The 18601-nt window shown below is 44.8% G+C and overlaps 10 non-coding genes across 10 annotated transcripts; all 10 read right to left on the bottom strand.

Moving 5' to 3' along the window:
- Positions 1–1537: 1537 nt before the first annotated feature.
- TRNAG-CCC (transfer RNA glycine (anticodon CCC)) lies at positions 1538–1609 on the bottom strand. The gene has a single exon. It is a non-coding gene; the product is annotated as a tRNA-Gly (tRNA).
- Positions 1610–3125: 1516 nt separating this feature from the next.
- Positions 3126–3197, bottom strand: TRNAG-CCC (transfer RNA glycine (anticodon CCC)). The gene has a single exon. It is a non-coding gene; the product is annotated as a tRNA-Gly (tRNA).
- Positions 3198–4713: 1516 nt separating this feature from the next.
- TRNAG-CCC (transfer RNA glycine (anticodon CCC)) lies at positions 4714–4785 on the bottom strand. The gene has a single exon. It is a non-coding gene; the product is annotated as a tRNA-Gly (tRNA).
- A 1527-nt stretch (positions 4786–6312) lies between these two features.
- On the bottom strand, positions 6313–6384 carry TRNAG-CCC (transfer RNA glycine (anticodon CCC)). The gene has a single exon. It is a non-coding gene; the product is annotated as a tRNA-Gly (tRNA).
- Positions 6385–7899: 1515 nt separating this feature from the next.
- TRNAG-CCC (transfer RNA glycine (anticodon CCC)) lies at positions 7900–7971 on the bottom strand. The gene has a single exon. It is a non-coding gene; the product is annotated as a tRNA-Gly (tRNA).
- A 1527-nt stretch (positions 7972–9498) lies between these two features.
- Positions 9499–9570, bottom strand: TRNAG-CCC (transfer RNA glycine (anticodon CCC)). Its single transcript has one exon. It is a non-coding gene; the product is annotated as a tRNA-Gly (tRNA).
- A 1527-nt stretch (positions 9571–11097) lies between these two features.
- TRNAG-CCC (transfer RNA glycine (anticodon CCC)) lies at positions 11098–11169 on the bottom strand. The gene has a single exon. It is a non-coding gene; the product is annotated as a tRNA-Gly (tRNA).
- A 1516-nt stretch (positions 11170–12685) lies between these two features.
- On the bottom strand, positions 12686–12757 carry TRNAG-CCC (transfer RNA glycine (anticodon CCC)). The gene has a single exon. It is a non-coding gene; the product is annotated as a tRNA-Gly (tRNA).
- A 1527-nt stretch (positions 12758–14284) lies between these two features.
- Positions 14285–14356, bottom strand: TRNAG-CCC (transfer RNA glycine (anticodon CCC)). Its single transcript has one exon. It is a non-coding gene; the product is annotated as a tRNA-Gly (tRNA).
- A 1516-nt stretch (positions 14357–15872) lies between these two features.
- Positions 15873–15944, bottom strand: TRNAG-CCC (transfer RNA glycine (anticodon CCC)). Its single transcript has one exon. It is a non-coding gene; the product is annotated as a tRNA-Gly (tRNA).
- Positions 15945–18601: the final 2657 nt, after the last annotated feature.

Below are 18601 nucleotides of genomic sequence, written 5' to 3'. Positions count from 1 at the left end.
TCACCAGTATACCACCAACGCCCTATGATGTGGGTGCTCTCGGTTCTAAAGATTACAACCCCGAGTTCAATGACTATCTTGCACCAGTTTCAATGGTGCATTTGGTTTAGATACCAACATGAAAAGCAGTAGAAAGTTTCTTGTAGAGGGTAAGGAACTGGGGATTGAAACCAAGGCCAAATCTGTGCAGAAGAGAAGAAATGGAAAGCAGTAGTACAAATAGTGGAAATGAACATATTTAGGCAGCATTGGAAGCAAAACAGCGAAGAGAAAGAGAGTGCCTTCCATGAAATGCCCAGGAGAATGATAAGAGCAGAACGAAAAGGCAAGAATGACATTCAAAGCATGCCCAGAAAAACGTGTGAAGGTCCCACCAGTCATTTATGCTTATAATTGGGTATCTTTACTTTCAAAGTATGGGGTTGATCCTTTGGCGATCACTCTCTTGTATTTCAGCAGAGACAGATAGTTGAGAAGTCTTTTCTCACATAGCTAGCACAAGCCTGCGCTTTTCCTTGCTGGTAGCGTGGAAATGACAGATTGGTTCTCAGAAGAAAAAACAAGAAATATTATAGCAGAGGATGGTTTCGATCCATCGACCTCTGGGTTATGGGCCCAGCACGCTTCCGCTGTGCCACTCTGCTCCCTTGTAAAAGTGTTCTCTTTATGCAGAGGAGGAGCTTTCAGCGAAGTGGTGAGGGATTGGTGGGTCTCGCTCCTCATTTGCCTAAGCATGCTGCAATGTATGCTGGGTGCAGAAAATCTTCATCTTCTCGTCTCACAGTCAGTCATAACTGAAAGTGCAGACCCTCTTGGGAACTAGCAGTTTCAGGCCTTTACCAAGATAGCAGCTCTCTAACCCTCTCCTCTCTCTTTGATCCTAGCGCTAGCATGCTCAGGATTTGATTTTAACTGGGAGCCAGAGATCTACCCGGTGAGGGCGAGGCTTTTGAGCGTTTGGGAGCGTTCGGGACGTGAGGACGTTGGACAGGAAATGTTGCCATCTTGAAATATCCAACCTTCCTGCTGTCGTGAGAGGCTTTTTCCATGGACATCTGCCTCTTGGAGTCCTCTCAACTTGCTCTCTGATATAACATTTTGTGAGCTGCAGTTACATCCGATGGCTACAAGGTGGCGCTGCATTCAGGTGAGAGAACAAGTGTGCACAAAATCGTTGGGGACTTTTGCCAGATTCATCGGTGGATCTTGCCTACTTTTATTCACATGCTAGATATTGCCTAGAAATGCTTTTTAATATAGAGATGCTAGAGTTAGAATGTCTGGTCGGGGTTCAGCCCTTTCATTGTCTACTGCCCGCAACATATTTATTACCAGCACATGTGAGTGGTGACTCTGCTTTTTGGAAAATAGCATCTAATAGGACAATGAATGTAGCAGATGGGGCGATCGAGATGCCTACCTAAGTATTTCATTTTTTTTTAAATTTAACGTCTGATTAATCTGTTCATGATATTTCCGTTTTGTGACATGTTGCAGTAAAACAAATCCTGCTTGGAGAACATATAAAAATTTGCACTGCATTGGCCGGGAATCGAACCCGGGTCAACTGCTTGGGAAGCAGCTATGCTCACCACTATACCACCAACGCCCTATGATGTGTTTGCTCTCGGTTCTAAAGATTACAACCCCGAGTTCAATCACTATCTTGCACCAGTTTCAATGGTGCATTTGGTTTAGATACCAACATGAAAAGCAGTAGAAAGTTTCTTGTAGAGGGTAAGGAACTGGGGATTGAAACCAAGGCCAAATCTGTGCAGAAGAGAAGAAATGGAAAGCAGTAGTACAAATAGTGGAAATGAACATATTTAGGCAGCATTGGAAGCAAAGCAGCGAAGAGAAAGAGAGTGCCTTCCATGAAATGCCCAGGAGAATGATAAGAGCAGAACGAAAAGGCAAGAATGACATTCAAAGCATGCCCAGAAAAACGTGTGACGGTCCCACCAGTCATTTATGCTTATAATTGGGTATCTTTACTTTCAAAGTATGGGGTTGATCCTTTGGCGATCACTCTCTTGTATTTCAGCAGAGACAGATAGTTGAGAAGTCTTTTCTCACATAGCTAGCACAAGCCTGCGCTTTTCCTTGCTGGTAGCGTGGAAATGACAGATTGGTTCTCAGAAGAAAAAACAAGAAATATTATAGCAGAGGATGGTTTCGATCCATCGACCTCTGGGTTATGGCCCCAGCACGCTTCCGCTGCGCCACTCTGCTCCCTTGTAAAAGTGTTCTCTTTATGCAGAGGAGGAGCTTTCAGCGAAGTGGCGAGGGATTGGTGGGTCTCGCTCCTCATTTGCCTAAGCATGCTGCAATGTATGCTGGGTGCAGAAAATCTTCATCTTCTCGTCTCACAGTCAGTCATAACTGAAAGTGCAGACCCTCTTGGGAACTAGCAGTTTCAGGCCTTTACCAAGATAGCAGCTCTCTAACCCTCTCCTCTCTCTTTGATCCTAGCGCTAGCATGCTCAGGATTTGATTTTAACTGGGAGCCAGAGATCTACCCGGTGAGGGCGAGGCTTTTGAGCGTTTGGGAGCGTTCGGGACGTGAGGACGTTGGACAGGAAATGTTGCCATCTTGAAATATCCAACCTTCCTGCTGTCGTGAGAGGCTCTTTCCATGGACATCTGCCTCTTGGAGTCCTCTCAACTTGCTCTCTGATATAACATTTTGTGAGCTGCAGTTACATCCGATGGCTACAAGGTGGCGCTGCATTCAGGTGAGAGAACAAGTGTGCACAAAATCGTTGGGGACTTTTGCCAGATTCATCGGTGGATCTTGCCTACTTTTATTCACATGCTAGATATTGCCTAGAAATGCTTTTTAATATAGAGATGCTACAGTTAAAATGTCTGGTCGGGGTTCAGCCCTTTCATTGTCTACCGCCCGCAACATATTTATTACCAGCACATGTGAGTGGTGACTCTGCTTTTTGGAAAATAGCATCTAATAGGACAATGAATGTAGCAGATGGGGCGATCGAGATGCCTGCCTAAGTATTTCATTTTTTTTTTTATTTAACGTCTGATTAATCTGTTCATGATATTTCCGTTTTGTGACATGTTGCATTAAAACAAATCCTGCTTGGAGAACATATAAAAATTTGCACTGCATTGGCCGGGAATCGAACCCGGGTCAACTGCTTGGGAAGCAGCTATGCTCACCACTATACCACCAACGCCCTATGATGTGGTTGCTCTCGGTTCTAAAGATTACAACCCCGAGTTCAATGACTATCTTGCACCAGTTTCAATGGTGCATTTGGTTTAGATACCAACATGAAAAGCAGTAGAAAGTTTCTTGTAGAGGGTAAGGAACTGGGGATTGAAACCAAGGCCAAATCTGTGCAGAAGAGAAGAAATGGAAAGCAGTAGTACAAATAGTGGAAATGAACATATTTAGGCAGCATTGGAAGCAAAACAGCGAAGAGAAAGAGAGTGCCTTCCATGAAATGCCCAGGAGAATGATAAGAGCAGAACGAAAAGGCAAGAATGACATTCAAAGCATGCCCAGAAAAACGTGTGAAGGTCCCACCAGTCATTTATGCTTATAATTGGGTATCTTTACTTTCAAAGTATGGGGTTGATCCTTTGGCGATCACTCTCTTGTATTTCAGCAGAGACAGATAGTTGAGAAGTCTTTTCTCACATAGCTAGCACAAGCCTGCGCTTTTCCTTGCTGGTAGCGTGGAAATGACAGATTGGTTCTCAGAAGAAAAAACAAGAAATATTATAGCAGAGGATGGTTTCGATCCATCGACCTCTGGGTTATGGGCCCAGCACGGTTCCGCTGCGCCACTCTGCTCCCTTGTTAAAGTGTTCTCTTTATGCAGAGGAGGAGCTTTCAGAGAAGTGGCGAGGGATTGGTGGGTCTCGCTCCTCATTTGCCTAAGCATGCTGCAATGTATGCTGGGTGCAGAAAATCTTCATCTTCTCGTCTCACAGTCAGTCATAACTGAAAGTGCAGACCCTCTTGGGAACTAGCAGTTTCAGGCCTTTACCAAGATAGCAGCTCTCTAACCCTCTCCTCTCTCTTTGATCCTAGCGCTAGCATGCTCAGGATTTGATTTTAACTGGGAGCCAGAGATCTACCCGGTGAGGGCGAGGCTTTTGAGCGTTTGGGAGCGTTCGGGACGTGAGGACGTTGGACAGGAAATGTTGCCATCTTGAAATATCCAACCTTCCTGCTGTCGTGAGAGGCTCTTTCCATGGACATCTGCCTCTTGGAGTCCTCTCAACTTGCTCTCTGATATAACATTTTGTGAGCTGCAGTTACATCCGATGGCTACAAGGTGGCGCTGCATTCAGGTGAGAGAACAAGTGTGCACAAAATCGTTGGGGACTTTTGCCAGATTCATCGGTGGATCTTGCCTACTTTTATTCACATGCTAGATATTGCCTAGAAATGCTTTTTAATATAGAGATGCTAGAGTTAGAATGTCTGGTCGGGGTTCAGCCCTTTCATTGTCTACCGCCCGCAACATATTTATTACCAGCACATGTGAGTGGTGACTCTGCTTTTTGGAAAATAGCATCTAATAGGACAATTAATGTAGCAGATGGGGCGATCGAGATGCCTGCCTAAGTATTTCATTTTTTTTTTAATTTAACGTCTGATTAATCTGTTCATGATATTTCCGTTTTGTGACATGTTGCATTAAAACAAATCCTGCTTGGAGAACATATAAAAATTTGCACTGCATTGGCCGGGAATCGAACCCGGGTCAACTGCTTGGGAAGCAGCTATGCTCACCACTATACCACCAACGCCCTATGATGTGGGTGCTCTCGGTTCTAAAGATTACAACCCCAAGTTCAATGACTATCTTGCACCAGTTTCAATGGTGCATTTGGTTTAGATACCAACATGAAAAGCAGTAGAAAGTTTCTTGTAGAGGGTAAGGAACTGGGGATTGAAACCAAGGCCAAATCTGTGCAGAAGAGAAGAAATGGAAAGCAGTAGTACAAATAGTGGAAATGAACATATTTAGGCAGCATTGGAAGCAAAGCAGCGAAGAGAAAGAGAGTGCCTTCCATGAAATGCCCAGGAGAATGATAAGAGCAGAACGAAAAGGCAAGAATGACATTCAAAGCATGCCCAGAAAAACGTGTGACGGTCCCACCAGTCATTTATGCTTATAATTGGGTATCTTTACTTTCAAAGTATGGGGTTGATCCTTTGGCGATCACTCTCTTGTATTTCAGCAGAGACAGATAGTTGAGAAGTCTTTTCTCACATAGCTAGCACAAGCCTGCGCTTTTCCTTGCTGGTAGCGTGGAAATGACAGATTGGTTCTCAGAAGAAAAAACAAGAAATATTATAGCAGAGGATGGTTTCGATCCATCGACCTCTGGGTTATGGCCCCAGCACGCTTCCGCTGCGCCACTCTGCTCCCTTGTAAAAGTGTTCTCTTTATGCAGAGGAGGAGCTTTCAGCGAAGTGGCGAGGGATTGGTGGGTCTCGCTCCTCATTTGCCTAAGCATGCTGCAATGTATGCTGGGTGCAGAAAATCTTCATCTTCTCGTCTCACAGTCAGTCATAACTGAAAGTGCAGACCCTCTTGGGAACTAGCAGTTTCAGGCCTTTACCAAGATAGCAGCTCTCTAACCCTCTCCTCTCTCTTTGATCCTAGCGCTAGCATGCTCAGGATTTGATTTTAACTGGGAGCCAGAGATCTACCCGGTGAGGGCTTGCCCGGTGTGAGGCTTTTGAGCGTTTGGGAGCGTTCGGGACGTGAGGAGATTGGACAGGAAATGTTGCCATCTTGAAATATCCAACCTTCCTGCTGTCGTGAGAGGCTCGTTCCATGGACATCTGCCTCTTGGAGTCCTCTCAACTTGCTCTCTGATATAACATTTTGTGAGCTGCAGTTACATCCGATGGCTACAAGGTGGCGCTGCATTCAGGTGAGAGAACAAGTGTGCACAAAATCGTTGGGGACTTTTGCCAGATTCATCGGTGGATCTTGCCTACTTTTATTCACATGCTAGATATTGCCTAGAAATGCTTTTTAATATAGAGATGCTAGAGTTAGAATGTCTGGTCGGGGTTCAGCCCTTTCATTGTCTACCGCCCGCAACATATTTATTACCAGCACATGTGAGTGGTGACTCTGCTTTTTGGAAAATAGCATCTAATAGGACAATTAATGTAGCAGATGGGGCGATCGAGATGCCTGCCTAAGTATTTCATTTTTTTTTTAATTTAACGTCTGATTAATCTGTTCATGATATTTCCGTTTTGTGACATGTTGCATTAAAACAAATCCTGCTTGGAGAACATATAAAAATTTGCACTGCATTGGCCGGGAATCGAACCCGGGTCAACTGCTTGGGAAGCAGCTATGCTCACCACTATACCACCAACGCCCTATGATGTGGTTGCTCTCGTTCTAAAGATTACAACCCCAAGTTCAATGACTATCTTGCACCAGTTTCAATGGTGCATTTGGTTTAGATACCAACATGAAAAGCAGTAGAAAGTTTCTTGTAGAGGGTAAGGAACTGGGGATTGAAACCAAGGCCAAATCTGTGCAGAAGAGAAGAAATGGAAAGCAGTAGTACAAATAGTGGAAATGAACATATTTAGGCAGCATTGGAAGCAAAGCAGCGAAGAGAAAGAGAGTGCCTTCCATGAAATGCCCAGGAGAATGATAAGAGCAGAACGAAAAGGCAAGAATGACATTCAAAGCATGCCCAGAAAAACGTGTGACGGTCCCACCAGTCATTTATGCTTATAATTGGGTATCTTTACTTTCAAAGTATGGGGTTGATCCTTTGGCGATCACTCTCTTGTATTTCAGCAGAGAAAGATAGTTGAGAAGTCTTTTCTCACATAGCTAGCACAAGCCTGCGCTTTTCCTTGCTGGTAGCGTGGAAATGACAGATTGGTTCTCAGAAGAAAAAACAAGAAATATTATAGCAGAGGATGGTTTCGATCCATCGACCTCTGGGTTATGGCCCCAGCACGCTTCCGCTGCGCCACTCTGCTCCCTTGTAAAAGTGTTCTCTTTATGCAGAGGAGGAGCTTTCAGCGAAGTGGCGAGGGATTGGTGGGTCTCGCTCCTCATTTGCCTAAGCATGCTGCAATGTATGCTGGGTGCAGAAAATCTTCATCTTCTCGTCTCACAGTCAGTCATAACTGAAAGTGCAGACCCTCTTGGGAACTAGCAGTTTCAGGCCTTTACCAAGATAGCAGCTCTCTAACCCTCTCCTCTCTCTTTGATCCTAGCGCTAGCATGCTCAGGATTTGATTTTAACTGGGAGCCAGAGATCTACCCGGTGAGGGCGAGGCTTTTGAGCGTTTGGGAGTGTTCGGGACGTGAGGACGTTGGACAGGAAATGTTGCCATCTTGAAATATCCAACCTTCCTGCTGTCGTGAGAGGCTCTTTCCATGGACATCTGCCTCTTGGAGTCCTCTCAACTTGCTCTCTGATATAACATTTTGTGAGCTGCAGTTACATCCGATGGCTACAAGGTGGCGCTGCATTCAGGTGAGAGAACAAGTGTGCACAAAATCGTTGGGGACTTTTGCCAGATTCATCAGTGGATCTTGCCTACTTTTATTCACATGCTAGATATTGCCTAGAAATGCTTTTTAATATAGAGATGCTAGAGTTAGAATGTCTGGTCGGGGTTCAGCCCTTTCATTGTCTACCGCCCGCAACATATTTATTACCAGCACATGTGAGTGGTGACTCTGCTTTTTGGAAAATAGCATCTAATAGGACAATGAATGTAGCAGATGGGGCGATCGAGATGCCTGCCTAAGTATTTCATTTTTTTTTTAATTTAACGTCTGATTAATCTGTTCATGATATTTCCGTTTTGTGACATGTTGCATTAAAACAAATCCTGCTTGGAGAACATATAAAAATTTGCACTGCATTGGCCGGGAATCAAACCCGGGTCAACTGCTTGGGAAGCAGCTATGCTCACCACTATACCACCAACGCCCTATGATGTGGTTGCTCTCGGTTCTAAAGATTACAACCCCGAGTTCAATGACTATCTTGCACCAGTTTCAATGGTGCATTTGGTTTAGATACCAACATGAAAAGCAGTAGAAAGTTTCTTGTAGAGGGTAAGGAACTGGGGATTGAAACCAAGGCCAAATCTGTGCAGAAGAGAAGAAATGGAAAGCAGTAGTACAAATAGTGGAAATGAACATATTTAGGCAGCATTGGAAGCAAAGCAGCGAAGAGAAAGAGAGTGCCTTCCATGAAATGCCCAGGAGAATGATAAGAGCAGAACGAAAAGGCAAGAATGACATTCAAAGCATGCCCAGAAAAACGTGTGACGGTCCCACCAGTCATTTATGCTTATAATTGGGTATCTTTACTTTCAAAGTATGGGGTTGATCCTTTGGCAATCACTCTCTTGTATTTCAGCAGAGACAGATAGTTGAGAAGTCTTTTCTCACATAGCTAGCACAAGCCTGCGCTTTTCCTTGCTGGTAGCGTGGAAATGACAGATTGGTTCTCAGAAGAAAAAACAAGAAATATTATAGCAGAGGATGGTTTCGATCCATCGACCTCTGGGTTATGGGCCCAGCACGCTTCCGCTGCGCCACTCTGCTCCCTTGTAAAAGTGTTCTCTTTATGCAGAGGAGGAGCTTTCAGCGAAGTGGCGAGGGATTGGTGGGTCTCGCTCCTCATTTGCCTAAGCATGCTGCAATGTATGCTGGGTGCAGAAAATCTTCATCTTCTCGTCTCACAGTCAGTCATAACTGAAAGTGCAGACCCTCTTGGGAACTAGCAGTTTCAGGCCTTTACCAAGATAGCAGCTCTCTAACCCTCTCCTCTCTCTTTGATCCTAGCGCTAGCATGCTCAGGATTTGATTTTAACTGGGAGCCAGAGATCTACCCGGTGAGGGCTTGCCCGGTGTGAGGCTTTTGAGCGTTTGGGAGCGTTCGGGACGTGAGGACATTGGACAGGAAATGTTGCCATCTTGAAATATCCAACCTTCCTGCTGTCGTGAGAGGCTCGTTCCATGGACATCTGCCTCTTGGAGTCCTCTCAACTTGCTCTCTGATATAACATTTTGTGAGCTGCAGTTACATCCGATGGCTACAAGGTGGCGCTGCATTCAGGTGAGAGAACAAGTGTGCACAAAATCGTTGGGGACTTTTGCCAGATTCATCGGTGGATCTTGCCTACTTTTATTCACATGCTAGATATTGCCTAGAAATGCTTTTTAATATAGAGATGCTAGAGTTAGAATGTCTGGTCGGGGTTCAGCCCTTTCATTGTCTACCGCCCGCAACATATTTATTACCAGCACATGTGAGTGGTGACTCTGCTTTTTGGAAAATAGCATCTAATAGGACAATTAATGTAGCAGATGGGGCGATCGAGATGCCTGCCTAAGTATTTCATTTTTTTTTTAATTTAACGTCTGATTAATCTGTTCATGATATTTCCGTTTTGTGACATGTTGCATTAAAACAAATCCTGCTTGGAGAACATATAAAAATTTGCACTGCATTGGCCGGGAATCGAACCCGGGTCAACTGCTTGGGAAGCAGCTATGCTCACCACTATACCACCAACGCCCTATGATGTGGGTGCTCTCGGTTCTAAAGATTACAACCCCAAGTTCAATGACTATCTTGCACCACTTTCAATGGTGCATTTGGTTTAGATACCAACATGAAAAGCAGTAGAAAGTTTCTTGTAGAGGGTAAGGAACTGGGGATTGAAACCAAGGCCAAATCTGTGCAGAAGAGAAGAAATGGAAAGCAGTAGTACAAATAGTGGAAATGAACATATTTAGGCAGAATTGGAAGCAAAGCAGCGAAGAGAAAGAGAGTGCCTTCCATGAAATGCCCAGGAGAATGATAAGAGCAGAACGAAAAGGCAAGAATGACATTCAAAGCATGCCCAGAAAAACGTGTGACGGTCCCACCAGTCATTTATGCTTATAATTGGGTATCTTTACTTTCAAAGTATGGGGTTGATCCTTTGGCGATCACTCTCTTGTATTTCAGCAGAGACAGATAGTTGAGAAGTCTTTTCTCACATAGCTAGCACAAGCCTGCGCTTTTCCTTGCTGGTAGCGTGGAAATGACAGATTGGTTCTCAGAAGAAAAAACAAGAAATATTATAGCAGAGGATGGTTTCGATCCATCGACCTCTGGGTTATGGCCCCAGCACGCTTCCGCTGCGCCACTCTGCTCCCTTGTAAAAGTGTTCTCTTTATGCAGAGGAGGAGCTTTCAGCGAAGTGGCGAGGGATTGGTGGGTCTTGCTCCTCATTTGCCTAAGCATGCTGCAATGTATGCTGGGTGCAGAAAATCTTCATCTTCTCGTCTCACAGTCAGTCATAACTGAAAGTGCAGACCCTCTTGGGAACTAGCAGTTTCAGGCCTTTACCAAGATAGCAGCTCTCTAACCCTCTCCTCTCTCTTTGATCCTAGCGCTAGCATGCTCAGGATTTGATTTTAACTGGGAGCCAGAGATCTACCCGGTGAGGGCTTGCCCGGTGTGAGGCTTTTGAGCGTTTGGGAGCGTTCGGGACGTGAGGAGATTGGACAGGAAATGTTGCCATCTTGAAATATCCAACCTTCCTGCTGTCGTGAGAGGCTCGTTCCATGGACATCTGCCTCTTGGAGTCCTCTCAACTTGCTCTCTGATATAACATTTTGTGAGCTGCAGTTACATCCGATGGCTACAAGGTGGCGCTGCATTCAGGTGAGAGAACAAGTGTGCACAAAATCGTTGGGGACTTTTGCCAGATTCATCGGTGGATCTTGCCTACTTTTATTCACATGCTAGATATTGCCTAGAAATGCTTTTTAATATAGAGATGCTAGAGTTAGAATGTCTGGTCGGGGTTCAGCCCTTTCATTGTCTACCGCCCGCAACATATTTATTACCAGCACATGTGAGTGGTGACTCTGCTTTTTGGAAAATAGCATCTAATAGGACAATTAATGTAGCAGATGGGGCGATCGAGATGCCTGCCTAAGTATTTCATTTTTTTTTTAATTTAACGTCTGATTAATCTGTTCATGATATTTCCGTTTTGTGACATGTTGCATTAAAACAAATCCTGCTTGGAGAACATATAAAAATTTGCACTGCATTGGCCGGGAATCGAACCCGGGTCAACTGCTTGGGAAGCAGCTATGCTCACCACTATACCACCAACGCCCTATGATGTGGGTGCTCTCGGTTCTAAAGATTACAACCCCAAGTTCAATGACTATCTTGCACCAGTTTCAATGGTGCATTTGGTTTAGATACCAACATGAAAAGCAGTAGAAAGTTTCTTGTAGAGGGTAAGGAACTGGGGATTGAAACCAAGGCCAAATCTGTGCAGAAGAGAAGAAATGGAAAGCAGTAGTACAAATAGTGGAAATGAACATATTTAGGCAGCATTGGAAGCAAAGCAGCGAAGAGAAAGAGAGTGCCTTCCATGAAATGCCCAGGAGAATGATAAGAGCAGAACGAAAAGGCAAGAATGACATTCAAAGCATGCCCAGAAAAACGTGTGACGGTCCCACCAGTCATTTATGCTTATAATTGGGTATCTTTACTTTCAAAGTATGGGGTTGATCCTTTGGCGATCACTCTCTTGTATTTCAGCAGAGACAGATAGTTGAGAAGTCTTTTCTCACATAGCTAGCACAAGCCTGCGCTTTTCCTTGCTGGTAGCGTGGAAATGACAGATTGGTTCTCAGAAGAAAAAACAAGAAATATTATAGCAGAGGATGGTTTCGATCCATCGACCTCTGGGTTATGGCCCCAGCACGCTTCCGCTGCGCCACTCTGCTCCCTTGTAAAAGTGTTCTCTTTATGCAGAGGAGGAGCTTTCAGCGAAGTGGCGAGGGATTGGTGGGTCTCGCTCCTCATTTGCCTAAGCATGCTGCAATGTATGCTGGGTGCAGAAAATCTTCATCTTCTCGTCTCACAGTCAGTCATAACTGAAAGTGCAGACCCTCTTGGGAACTAGCAGTTTCAGGCCTTTACCAAGATAGCAGCTCTCTAACCCTCTCCTCTCTCTTTGATCCTAGCGCTAGCATGCTCAGGATTTGATTTTAACTGGGAGCCAGAGATCTACCCGGTGAGGGCGAGGCTTTTGAGCGTTTGGGAGCGTTCGGGACGTGAGGACGTTGGACAGGAAATGTTGCCATCTTGAAATATCCAACCTTCCTGCTGTCATGAGAGGCTCTTTCCATGGACATCTGCCTCTTGGAGTCCTCTCAACTTGCTCTCTGATATAACATTTTGTGAGCTGCAGTTACATCCGATGGCTACAAGGTGGCGCTGCATTCAGGTGAGAGAACAAGTGTGCACAAAATCGTTGGGGACTTTTGCCAGATTCATCAGTGGATCTTGCCTACTTTTATTCACATGCTAGATATTGCCTAGAAATGCTTTTTAATATAGAGATGCTAAAGTTAGAATGTCTGGTCGGGGTTCAGCCCTTTCATTGTCTACCGCCCGCAACATATTTATTACCAGCACATGTGAGTGGTGACTCTGCTTTTTGGAAAATAGCATCTAATAGGACAATGAATGTAGCAGATGGGGCGATCGAGATGCCTGCCTAAGTATTTCATTTTTTTTTTAATTTAACGTCTGATTAATCTGTTCATGATATTTCCGTTTTGTGACATGTTGCATTAAAACAAATCCTGCTTGGAGAACATATAAAAATTTGCACTGCATTGGCCGGGAATCAAACCCGGGTCAACTGCTTGGGAAGCAGCTATGCTCACCACTATACCACCAACGCCCTATGATGTGGTTGCTCTCGGTTCTAAAGATTACAACCCCGAGTTCAATGACTATCCTGCACCAGTTTCAATGGTGCATTTGGTTTAGATACCAACATGAAAAGCAGTAGAAAGTTTCTTGTAGAGGGTAAGGAACTGGGGATTGAAACCAAGGCCAAATCTGTGCAGAAGAGAAGAAATGGAAAGCAGTAGTACAAATAGTGGAAATGAACATATTTAGGCAGCATTGGAAGCAAAGCAGCGAAGAGAAAGAGAGTGCCTTCCATGAAATGCCCAGGAGAATGATAAGAGCAGAACGAAAAGGCAAGAATGACATTCAAAGCATGCCCAGAAAAACGTGTGACGGTCCCACCAGTCATTTATGCTTATAATTGGGTATCTTTACTTTCAAAGTATGGGGTTGATCCTTTGGCAATCACTCTCTTGTATTTCAGCAGAGACAGATAGTTGAGAAGTCTTTTCTCACATAGCTAGCACAAGCCTGCGCTTTTCCTTGCTGGTAGCGTGGAAATGACAGATTGGTTCTCAGAAGAAAAAACAAGAAATATTATAGCAGAGGATGGTTTCGATCCATCGACCTCTGGGTTATGGGCCCAGCACGCTTCCGCTGCGCCACTCTGCTCCCTTGTAAAAGTGTTCTCTTTATGCAGAGGAGGAGCTTTCAGCGAAGTGGCGAGGGATTGGTGGGTCTCGCTCCTCATTTGCCTAAGCATGCTGCAATGTATGCTGGGTGCAGAAAATCTTCATCTTCTCGTCTCACAGTCAGTCATAACTGAAAGTGCAGACCCTCTTGGGAACTAGCAGTTTCAGGCCTTTACCAAGATAGCAGCTCTTTAACCCTCTCCTCTCTCTTTGATCCTAGCGCTAGCATGCTCAGGATTTGATTTTAACTGGGAGCCAGAGATCTACCCGGTGAGGGCTTGCCCGGTGTGAGGCTTTTGAGCGTTTGGGAGCGTTCGGGACGTGAGGACATTGGACAGGAAATGTTGCCATCTTGAAATATCCAACCTTCCTGCTGTCGTGAGAGGCTCGTTCCATGGACATCTGCCTCTTGGAGTCCTCTCAACTTGCTCTCTGATATAACATTTTGTGAGCTGCAGTTACATCCGATGGCTACAAGGTGGCGCTGCATTCAGGTGAGAGAACAAGTGTGCACAAAATCGTTGGGGACTTTTGCCAGATTCATCGGTGGATCTTGCCTACTTTTATTCACATGCTAGATATTGCCTAGAAATGCTTTTTAATATAGAGATGCTAGAGTTAGAATGTCTGGTCGGGGTTCAGCCCTTTCATTGTCTACCGCCCGCAACATATTTATTACCAGCACATGTGAGTGGTGACTCTGCTTTTTGGAAAATAGCATCTAATAGGACAATTAATGTAGCAGATGGGGCGATCGAGATGCCTGCCTAAGTATTTCATTTTTTTTTTAATTTAACGTCTGATTAATCTGTTCATGATATTTCCGTTTTGTGACATGTTGCATTAAAACAAATCCTGCTTGGAGAACATATAAAAATTTGCACTGCATTGGCCGGGAATCGAACCCGGGTCAACTGCTTGGGAAGCAGCTATGCTCACCACTATACCACCAACGCCCTATGATGTGGGTGCTCTCGGTTCTAAAGATTACAACCCCAAGTTCAATGACTATCTTGCACCACTTTCAATGGTGCATTTGGTTTAGATACCAACATGAAAAGCAGTAGAAAGTTTCTTGTAGAGGGTAAGGAACTGGGGATTGAAACCAAGGCCAAATCTGTGCAGAAGAGAAGAAATGGAAAGCAGTAGTACAAATAGTGGAAATGAACATATTTAGGCAGCATTGGAAGCAAAGCAGCGAAGAGAAAGAGAGTGCCTTCCATGAAATGCCCAGGAGAATGATAAGAGCAGAACGAAAAGGCAAGAATGACATTCAAAGCATGCCCAGAAAAACGTGTGACGGTCCCACCAGTCATTTATGCTTATAATTGGGTATCTTTACTTTCAAAGTATGGGGTTGATCCTTTGGCGATCACTCTCTTGTATTTCAGCAGAGACAGATAGTTGAGAAGTCTTTTCTCACATAGCTAGCACAAGCCTGCGCTTTTCCTTGCTGGTAGCGTGGAAATGACAGATTGGTTCTCAGAAGAAAAAACAAGAAATATTATAGCAGAGGATGGTTTCGATCCATCGACCTCTGGGTTATGGCCCCAGCACGCTTCCGCTGCGCCACTCTGCTCCCTTGTAAAAGTGTTCTCTTTATGCAGAGGAGGAGCTTTCAGCGAAGTGGCGAGGGATTGGTGGGTCTCGCTCCTCATTTGCCTAAGCATGCTGCAATGTATGCTGGGTGCAGAAAATCTTCATCTTCTCGTCTCACAGTCAGTCATAACTGAAAGTGCAGACCCTCTTGGGAACTAGCAGTTTCAGGCCTTTACCAAGATAGCAGCTCTCTAACCCTCTCCTCTCTCTTTGATCCTAGCGCTAGCATGCTCAGGATTTGATTTTAACTGGGAGCCAGAGATCTACCCGGTGAGGGCGAGGCTTTTGAGCGTTTGGGAGCGTTCGGGACGTGAGGACGTTGGACAGGAAATGTTGCCATCTTGAAATATCCAACCTTCCTGCTGTCGTGAGAGGCTCTTTCCATGGACATCTGCCTCTTGGAGTCCTCTCAACTTGCTCTCTGATATAACATTTTGTGAGCTGCAGTTACATCCGATGGCTACAAGGTGGCGCTGCATTCAGGTGAGAGAACAAGTGTGCACAAAATCGTTGGGGACTTTTGCCAGATTCATCAGTGGATCTTGCCTACTTTTATTCACATGCTAGATATTGCCTAGAAATGCTTTTTAATATAGAGATGCTAGAGTTAGAATGTCTGGTCGGGGTTCAGCCCTTTCATTGTCTACCGCCCGCAACATATTTATTACCAGCACATGTGAGTGGTGACTCTGCTTTTTGGAAAATAGCATCTAATAGGACAATGAATGTAGCAGATGGGGCGATCGAGATGCCTGCCTAAGTATTTCATTTTTTTTTTAATTTAACGTCTGATTAATCTGTTCATGATATTTCCGTTTTGTGACATGTTGCATTAAAACAAATCCTGCTTGGAGAACATATAAAAATTTGCACTGCATTGGCCGGGAATCAAACCCGGGTCAACTGCTTGGGAAGCAGCTATGCTCACCACTATACCACCAACGCCCTATGATGTGGTTGCTCTCGGTTCTAAAGATTACAACCCCGAGTTCAATGACTATCTTGCACCAGTTTCAATGGTGCATTTGGTTTAGATACCAACATGAAAAGCAGTAGAAAGTTTCTTGTAGAGGGTAAGGAACTGGGGATTGAAACCAAGGCCAAATCTGTGCAGAAGAGAAGAAATGGAAAGCAGTAGTACAAATAGTGGAAATGAACATATTTAGGCAGCATTGGAAGCAAAGCAGCGAAGAGAAAGAGAGTGCCTTCCATGAAATGCCCAGGAGAATGATAAGAGCAGAACGAAAAGGCAAGAATGACATTCAAAGCATGCCCAGAAAAACGTGTGACGGTCCCACCAGTCATTTATGCTTATAATTGGGTATCTTTACTTTCAAAGTATGGGGTTGATCCTTTGGCAATCACTCTCTTGTATTTCAGCAGAGACAGATAGTTGAGAAGTCTTTTCTCACATAGCTAGCACAAGCCTGCGCTTTTCCTTGCTGGTAGCGTGGAAATGACAGATTGGTTCTCAGAAGAAAAAACAAGAAATATTATAGCAGAGGATGGTTTCGATCCATCGACCTCTGGGTTATGGGCCCAGCACGCTTCCGCTGCGCCACTCTGCTCCCTTGTAAAAGTGTTCTCTTTATGCAGAGGAGGAGCTTTCAGCGAAGTGGCGAGGGATTGGTGGGTCTCGCTCCTCATTTGCCTAAGCATGCTGCAATGTATGCTGGGTGCAGAAAATCTTCATCTTCTCGTCTCACAGTCAGTCATAACTGAAAGTGCAGACCCTCTTGGGAACTAGCAGTTTCAGGCCTTTACCAAGATAGCAGCTCTCTAACCCTCTCCTCTCTCTTTGATCCTAGCGCTAGCATGCTCAGGATTTGATTTTAACTGGGAGCCAGAGATCTACCCGGTGAGGGCTTGCCCGGTGTGAGGCTTTTGAGCGTTTGGGAGCGTTCGGGGCGTGAGGACATTGGACAGGAAATGTTGCCATCTTGAAATATCCAACCTTCCTGCTGTCGTGAGAGGCTCGTTCCATGGACATCTGCCTCTTGGAGTCCTCTCAACTTGCTCTCTGATATAACATTTTGTGAGCTGCAGTTACATCCGATGGCTACAAGGTGGCGCTGCATTCAGGTGAGAGAACAAGTGTGCACAAAATCGTTGGGGACTTTTGCCAGATTCATCGGTGGATCTTGCCTACTTTTATTCACATGCTAGATATTGCCTAGAAATGCTTTTTAATATAGAGATGCTAGAGTTAGAATGTCTGGTCGGGGTTCAGCCCTTTCATTGTCTACCGCCCGCAACATATTTATTACCAGCACATGTGAGTGGTGACTCTGCTTTTTGGAAAATAGCATCTAATAGGACAATTAATGTAGCAGATGGGGCGATCGAGATGCCTGCCTAAGTATTTCATTTTTTTTTTAATTTAACGTCTGATTAATCTGTTCATGATATTTCCGTTTTGTGACATGTTGCATTAAAACAAATCCTGCTTGGAGAACATATAAAAATTTGCACTGCATTGGCTGGGAATCGAACCCGGGTCAACTGCTTGGGAAGCAGCTATGCTCACCACTATACCACCAACGCCCTATGATGTGGGTGCTCTCGGTTCTAAAGATTACAACCCCAAGTTCAATGACTATCTTGCACCAGTTTCAATGGTGCATTTGGTTTAGATACCAACATGAAAAGCAGTAGAAAGTTTCTTGTAGAGGGTAAGGAACTGGGGATTGAAACCAAGGCCAAATCTGTGCAGAAGAGAAGAAATGGAAAGCAGTAGTACAAATAGTGGAAATGAACATATTTAGGCAGCATTGGAAGCAAAGCAGCGAAGAGAAAGAGAGTGCCTTCCATGAAATGCCCAGGAGAATGATAAGAGCAGAACGAAAAGGCAAGAATGACATTCAAAGCATGCCCAGAAAAACGTGTGACGGTCCCACCAGTCATTTATGCTTATAATTGGGTATCTTTACTTTCAAAGTATGGGGTTGATCCTTTGGCGATCACTCTCTTGTATTTCAGCAGAGACAGATAGTTGAGAAGTCTTTTCTCACATAGCTAGCACAAGCCTGCGCTTTTCCTTGCTGGTAGCGTGGAAATGACAGATTGGTTCTCAGAAGAAAAAACAAGAAATATTATAGCAGAGGATGGTTTCGATCCATCGACCTCTGGGTTATGGCCCCAGCACGCTTCCGCTGCGCCACTCTGCTCCCTTGTAAAAGTGTTCTCTTTATGCAGAGGAGGAGCTTTCAGCGAAGTGGCGAGGGATTGGTGGGTCTCGCTCCTCATTTGCCTAAGCATGCTGCAATGTATGCTGGGTGCAGAAAATCTTCATCTTCTCGTCTCACAGTCAGTCATAACTGAAAGTGCAGACCCTCTTGGGAACTAGCAGTTTCAGGCCTTTACCAAGATAGCAGCTCTCTAACCCTCTCCTCTCTCTTTGATCCTAGCGCTAGCATGCTCAGGATTTGATTTTAACTGGGAGCCAGAGATCTACCCGGTGAGGGCGAGGCTTTTGAGCGTTTGGGAGCGTTCGGGACGTGAGGACGTTGGACAGGAAATGTTGCCATCTTGAAATATCCAACCTTCCTGCTGTCGTGAGAGGCTCTTTCCATGGACATCTGCCTCTTGGAGTCCTCTCAACT

Source organism: Triturus cristatus, chromosome 11 (genome assembly GCF_964204655.1).
Source record: "Triturus cristatus chromosome 11, aTriCri1.1, whole genome shotgun sequence".
In the NCBI taxonomy this organism is placed as follows: Eukaryota; Metazoa; Chordata; class Amphibia; order Caudata; family Salamandridae; genus Triturus; species Triturus cristatus.
This window is presented reverse-complemented; position numbering and strand designations above follow the sequence as displayed.